Source organism: Acomys minous (assembly GCF_964271855.1).
Source record: "Acomys minous genome assembly, chromosome: 18".
Lineage (NCBI taxonomy): Eukaryota > Metazoa > Chordata > Mammalia > Rodentia > Muridae > Acomys > Acomys minous.
The window spans coordinates 41,597,474-41,605,424 of NC_140501.1; positions in this window are offsets into that span (position 1 = coordinate 41,597,474).

Genomic DNA, 7,951 nt, shown 5'->3' on the forward strand with positions numbered 1-7,951 from the left:
TGGGCTTTAATCCTCCCCCCCTCCCCCCCACCTCCCACCCAACAGACTTCTAAGCCTCTCCCTGCCCTGGTTTGTTCTCTGTTGTTGTGATAAACTCCATGACAAAAGCAACTGGGGAGAAAAAGGGTTATTTGCCTTCCATGCCCCAATTACAGTCCATGCCAGAGTGGGAAGTCAAGGCAGGAGCAGGGGCAGGAATCTGAAGGCGGAGACGGAAGCAGAGACCATGGGAGAATGCTGCTTACTGGCTTGCTCTGCATGGCTTGCTTAGCCTGCTTTCTTGTAGCACCCAGGACCTCCATCTCAGGGGTGGCACCACCCACAGTGACCTGGGCCTTCTCACATCAATCCTTAATCAGGAAAACAAACCAACGACTTACTCCCCGAGGACAGTCTGATGGAGGGTATCCCTCAGTTGAGGTTTTCTCTTCCCAGATACAGCTCAGTTTGTGTCAAGCTGACAAAAAGTAACCAGCCCGCTCATGGTCCTTAGGGAGCAAGGAGGCTGCGGTGTGTCTCGTTGAGATGATGTCCCTACCCTACCCGGCTGCAACTGAGTAAATGTATGACAAAACAAGGTCAGGAAACCTGTGTGTGTCCAAGGTAGTGGATCTGAGCTGCTGGCTCACTGTACCTGCTGCATTCCAGCCCTCTTAACCTGCCAAGTGTGGGGAAGGAAAGCTTGCCAACTCTCAAGTTATCTGTCTTCCTGAATCAATTTTTACAACCACACCAGGCCTGTGCATCCGAGCCGCTTTCTAAAAGTCAACATGAAGCCATTCTTAGTGGGCTTGCTTTCCCTGTGTTCTCTCTCTCTCTCTCTCTCTCTCTCTCATCTCATTCACTGACAATTAAAAAAAGTATCTGGTGGGCATGGGTGTTTTGTCTGCATCATGTATGTGCCTGGTGCCTTTAGAGGCCAGAAGAAATTATCAGACACCCTGGAATTGGAGTCACAGACTGTTGTGAGCCACCATGAGGGTGGCGAGAAACGAACTTGGGTCTTAACTGTGGAGCCACGCCATCTCTCTCTATTAGGCCACCTTGAAAACTTCCCTGAGCGAGGTAACCTAGTCCCTTGTTGACTTTGGTGGGAAGCCAAGCATTCCAGACCCGTCCTTTCTGCTTGTGTGTTCTTATTGGGTTGGTTTGATCTAGCAACACCACTCTACTCACGGCTTTGGAGGCACAGAACTTGGACTCACTTTGCAAACTTACCTTTGGCCTCTAGGGTCACAATGGGCACACCATGTGTGTATTTCCTTCACTTTGTCTTTGTTAATTGATTTTTCAGCTTCTTTGCTATGAAATTGAAGCGTGTGCTCAGTAACTGCAGTTATAAATGCTAATTAGCTATTGACTCACATTATTATGACTCAGTTTCATGCCACTTCTTATAATAAAAATGTGCACATGTGTTATATTTCATCTGTAATCCCTTTGATTAATAACAAGCTTATGGCAATTCTCTTTTTTAACTTTAAAGATTGTGTGTGTGTGTATATATGTGTGTGTGTGCGTGTGTGTGTGTGGGGGGGGCACATTTGTTCAGGGGCCAAAGGTGGCCTTTGGACCCCCTGGAGCTAGATTTATAGGACATTGTGAGCAGCTTGGTATGGGTGCTGGGAACCAAACCCAGATCCTCTGCTAGACCAGCATGCGCTCTTAGCTGCTATTCCACCTCTTTAGCCCCCTTTTTATTTTGGTAACTTGAAATTCTATATTTACCTTAGCCATTGCGCCTTGTTTTTGTTGGCAAATTTACTATAGGAGCTCGGTACTTTGGCATCTTAACCAGCAATTCCAGCTGCTCTGTTTTAATCAGACATGGACCAAACCAGGAGGACTGGCATCTGAGGACAGAAGATGGATGCCCCAGATCAAGCAAAGAGCACAAATGGCTCCTCCGCATCCTCTTGCCTTGCTCAGACATTCAGCACTTCAGATGCTGCCCACTCACCCTCAGGAACACAATGGTGAGTCAGCTAATCCGGAAGGTCCCTCACAGACACACCCTAAAATAGTGTTTTACTATCTGTCAGTCTGGGCATTCTATAGTAGTCCTGTGGATTTGTCTCATAAACTTAACCATCATGCTGCACTGAGAATGCCCAGTCACCTGTAACATAGCTTAGAAGGTGGGCATGGGGCTGGGGAGGGGGGAGGTGGAGAGCTCCTTTGAGAAGCCCAGATGCACTTGGATATTGACAATAGCGCTTCTCAACTTGATGGGATCGCCATGGAAGCAGATCGCTGATCACGCCCACAAGAGAGTATCTAGATTCAGTTAGTTGAAGTAAAAATGTGAGCAGTGCCATTCCCTGGGCCCCCAACTGAATAAAAACTGAGAAAGTGGGCTGAGCGCAAACGCTCATCCTCTTTGCTTCCTGACTGGGCACCATGGCCAGATGCTTCCTGCGTCTTTCACTCCCACTTGCCTGCCCTGGTGGCGTGGCTATACTACTGACACTGCGAGCCAAAAGAAATCTTTCTTTTCTTCAGTTGCTCTGGTCAAGCTGCAACAGGGAAGAAAGTAACTGCCACAGCATATACCATCTCTTCTGTAAGTTTTTCTATCTTTCTTCCGTAATCCCTGTGCTTAGACTTCTATTAAAACTGTTTCTTAATATACTTCAGTATTGTGCATAAGAAAGTGAATTTGGGATAATACTACCCTAATCCAAATAGGTGAAAAGAGAAAAGTTCCCAGACAACACTAGAGGAAATGCAAATAATCATCTGACTGAGGAAGCCTAAATGAGGAATTCAGTCCTGAAACAGAATAGGAATCTTGTTGAGTTTATCTAAACTGCCAAAGTTCAAAGGGACTTTCTGTATAAGAGCAGGGTAAGAGAGAGCCCCATCCTCAGCACGGACACGTACCAGAGCCAGCCTAGGGCCACCATCCTCCCTCTATTTCACTAATAAACACACTGACCTGACTGCTACAGCATTGTTAGCACACGCATCTGTTTAGCGCAGAGTCATGCAGCTCAGGAGGAAGACTGGTGGGACCACCAGGAATCATCCTGATGCTGAGTGGCTTCCCAGACACCAGGGGGCGCCATGTGGAAAGAAAGTTACCTGTGACTCCTGGGCAGATAGACAACAATACTCCTTTGTGGGGTGGATTCTCAAAGCTTCCATGAAATCCTGTCCTGGAAACTATGACAAGCTTTTGAAGGAGAGAAACCTGTTCTTTAGGATCCCAAGTGTGGGATAGAACGGTCTAGTAAGAGAACAGGTGGTGTTAATTCACTAGAAGAGCAACCTCCTCGTGCAGGAGCTTAATTGCTACCAGATGAAAAGGATCCTGTGAACAGACTCTGGGAGGAGATATAGAAATGAGCCCAGAACTGGCAGCGGGGTGGATAGGAGACTTGGGAGAGATTTGGTTGTTCATCGCTGCCCTTCAAGACGCTTCTAGAGAAATCCGCTTGAGGGAAAGCTTCAGAGCTCCAGCTCCTGCTGAGGCTCTGGGGTCTTATTACCCCCTGTTCCAGTGGAAGAAATCCTTTGGCTCCCGGTCGGAGAATCGTTCCTAGGGACTGATATCCTTAAGGTTTTGTTTTGTGTCAATTAATCTTCATTTCATACTGTTTTGGTTAATCGGGTTATAATTGACGTAGGCTCGGTCAATCAGTTGTTAATAAAGTATTTTGGTTAAGAAAATTGAGTCTACAAGCTTTTGACCTCCGAATTAGCTTGATATGGCCGCCATGACAAATTATCACAAACATGGTGGCTTAGAACCTCAGAAATACATTCTCTTTACTTCTGGAGTAGGAGGCTGAAACAAAGCCCCTGGCAGGGCTACGGCCTGCTTGGAGACTCTGAGGGCAAATCCTTTGCCTCTTCTGGTTTCCAGGGGTTCAAGGAGTTCCTAGAATCTTCCTTGGTCCAAGTTCTTCTTTTTCTTCTTCTTCTTCTTCTTCTTCTTCTTCTTCTTCTTCTTCTTCTTCTTCTTCTTCTTCTTTTTGAAATATCTAGAATTTTCTTTTTTTAAATTTTATTTTATTAATTTATTCTTGTTACATCTCAATGGTTATCCCATCCCTTGTATCCTCCCATTCTTCCCTCCCTCCCATTTTCCCCTTACTTCCCTCCCCTATGACTGTGACTGAGGGGGACCTCCTCCCCCTGTATATGCTCATAGGGTATCAAGTCTCTTCTTGGTAGCTGCTATCCTTCCTCTGAGTGCCACCAGGTCTCCCCCTCCAGGGGACATGGTCAAATATGAGGCACCAGAGCCAAATTCCGCTTCCAACCTCTCTTCACTCTTCCCAGTACCTTTACTTCCTTAGTTTCTCATCCTCCATCTGCGCTCTTTATTTCATTTCATGTGTGTGTGCACCAGCATGTGGCAGCTGGAGTATGGAGGGCAGAGGGCAGCATCGTCAGGGAGTTGTTTTTTCTCCTCGGTCCTCAGTCTTCACAGCCCAGTGCATCTGCATGCTTACCAGCCCCATCTTTTCTTTCTTATAAAGGCAGAGGGCATTAGATTTAGGGTTCACCCTGATCCCTCTGGAAGACCTCATGTTCACATACTGCATTACAACTCATGGCTGTTTGACTAAGGAAGGCCATATTCACTAACTCCAGGGCTTATAGGACATAAATATGTCTTTGGGGGGGGGTGTCACCACCCCAACTACTAGGCTCTTCAAGTATCATGTCTACAATCCTGTATGTTCATCTGACTCACCTCATTTGGGGGGGGGGGCCTTGGCTGGAGGGAGGGGCAGGGCATGAAGAACCGCAATTATGAATAAGACGAGCAAACTACAGACTGACGCACATTCCTAGATTACTACATTTCTAAAACTGTGGAGGCCAATCCCAGGGGACCTACATAATCACCAGCATGTTACTGGGTTGGGTGGGGTTATGGATGTTTTCTTTCTTTCTTTTTTTTCCTACTGATGTTACTCTGTTATTGACGTCAATAGTGAAGAACACTGAAACATATTTTCCGAAGAGGAAAGAGATTGTAGCTTTCGGAACAATGTAGGTTCCGAGCTGTGGGCCCATGCGCTTTTCAAATGGAAGACCGCAGGGCCTTGGACAGAGCACTGGAGAGCAGGAGTATGAAGGAGGCAGCTTTTAGCAAGGGAATAAGTGACTTCCCCCAGCTACAAACAATCTGACACCATTTACAGCCTTTGGCTTGGGTTACACTCAGGATTAAGGGCTAAAACTTCTTGTTGGAGTCAGGCTTAGTCTCCAATATGGACCGTATCACTCCCTCCTAAAACTTGTCTTCCTTCAAACCCCTACCCAGACCTAGCCAAAGGACAGGACATTCTCCATAATTGAGTGGAGAGTGGGACTGACTTTCACACAAACTCTGGTGCCCCATATTTGACCATGTCCCCTGGATGGGGAGAACTGGTGGCACTCAGAGGAAGGATAGCAGGCTACCAAGAAGAGACTTGATACCCTATGTGCATATACAGGGGAAGGAAGTCCCCCTCAGTCACAGTCATAGGGGAGGGGAGTAAGGGGAAAATGGGAGGGAGGGAGGAATGGGAGGATACAAGGGATGGGATAACGATTGAGATGTAATATGAATAAATTAATAAAATATATTTTTAAAAACTTGTCTTCCCTCCAGCTCCCCCAATCCAATGCTGAGGCCAGGGATCAGGATGCTGCCAAAGAAGGCACAAGCACGGTCCTGGATGCCTCAAGTCTCTGTTTAAGGAGCTCAGAGCTATGATGCTGCCCAAGAAGGCGAGCATGATCCTGGATGCCTCAAGTGTCTGTTTAAGGGGCTCAGAGCTAATTTTTCACAGATTGCTTGACAACTTGTTTCCTGTCATCAACGAGGGAGTAAGCAAGACAGAGATGGAGATAAATTAATTGAAATGTTTCCTTAGCATGTAAGCGCTCAAATAGAGATGGTGTCCCCATGGCACAGCTATTTAATCAGGTGTGCCTCTTTGTGATGGACTCTTACAAGAAGCTCTAAGTTGCATGGTATTTATTTTGGATGGTGTAATAGAGCTTATGGAAAAAGGGTTCCTTTTTATAATAAAATTGTTTCTCATACCCAAGTTCCTATATATGCCCAGGAGATAACGATCATGAGAAGTCTAACCTGGAAGACTACACTGTCTGCAGACTACCTTCTGCAGGATAGAGTTGGGATAGAGTTAAGCTTATGGTCCATCAGCACCGAAAGAATTCAGATGTTCCATCAGTAAAATCTGATGAGAGGAAGTGAACTTGTCAGAGCCTTCTAAAGAAGCAGGAAAAGACACACTGATCACAGTAGACAGGTGTATGCGGGGATTACTTAAGGGGATTGTCTTCTGTCAGTATGGAACGTTTAGGAATTCCATATCAGCGTTTTAAAGGTGGGGATCGTGGGATGCTGATAGAGCCATTCAGTCCAACTCCTGAGGCCCCAGGATTGGGGGGCGGGCACCGTAGATGGAAGTCCTACACTCCTAAGACTAGGAAGTCTGAAGTTCTGAGTCAGAGGGCAGGGGAGGAGAATGTACCCCAGCTGCAAGACAGAGTGACCAATCCCCCTTTCCTCTGTGTTTGCTCTTTCCAGTCCACAGCTGGTTGGATGGCCTCACCCCCACCATACTGAGAGTGGACCCTCCTTCAGTCATCTGGAAAACACCCTCTCAGATACACTCCAAAACAATTCTTTGTCAGTTGTCCAGCTGTGTACCCCACTGTAATTGACAGCTAAAAAGTGAACCACCACAGGGATGGAAGCAAGGCATCATGTTTAGAAATCTTTTTTATTGGGATTTGTAATGAAAGTCTAGGGGTTCGTTGTGATTGTTAATGTTTATAATTCTTGTTATTGTTATTATTATTATTATTATTATTATTTTAGACAAGGTCTCACTATGTAGCTCTGTCTAGTCTAGAACTCTCTATGTAGACCAAGCTGGTCTCAAACTTCTAGAAACCCACCTACTTCTGCCTCCTGAGTCCTGGGATTAAAGGCACACACATGTCATTACATTCAGCCTATTCATATTTTATAGGTTATTAAAATGTGCTCTCTTATGACATATCTTGTTTTCATAGGGGACTTGGAGAGAATTTTGTGGTCTGAGTCCCTAGAAGATTGACTCACTCAGAATACAACATTGATGGAAGAGTATAGAAAGCAGGCAAGAGGAGCAAGTTAGGCATTTATTGGCAGTGTAATAATGATGCTGGATGACAATAAAGTGTGTTCTGTGAAAATACGAAGATGTTATGTGTTCTCACTATGAAAGAAGAACTATGCAAAATAACACACGTACAGCTTAGCTAGAGTTAACAGTATGTGTATTGCAAAGCCTCATGGTGTATAGGAAAAATGCGTGTAATTTTCTTTTTCAATTTTAAAACTATGAAATAAAAATAATTCTGTTTACATTTGGCATTTCAAATAGTTTTCTCTTGTTAATCTCTGGTTCCGCCTTCCTGGGGATGAGTTTATTTCTTTAAAACTTTCCCTTTCTAAAGCAGAAGAGAAGAAGTAGGGCGGAGGGAAGTTCCCTCAAATCTTAGTTGCACTTATTCCCTCCGACAATGAAATCCACAGTGTCCTCTAAGCAGCCATGAATCAGAACCTCGGGGTCAAGTCCATCATTTCCCTCTCTCTGCATAGTTTCCACCTGAGGGAGCTGATCTAAGCCTCATGAAGGTCCTCATGGTGAAAATAAGGGAGTCCAAAGATAATAGCCTAATTAATTATTCCTCATTAAAACAGATAATTATTTAAGGAACACCCATGTCTGTTGATCTTCCTAGCCTATAACATTGCAACCCCAAGTGCCTAGACATGAGTAAAGATCGAATAAATAACTGAATAAAATCTAAGTAACTTTCCCTTCCCCTTCTCCATCTCCTCCTCCTCTTCCTCGTCTTCTCCTTTTTGTTTCTCCTTCTCCTGAGATGCATGCATTGTGACAGAAAGAAAAATCTCCAGTGAAAG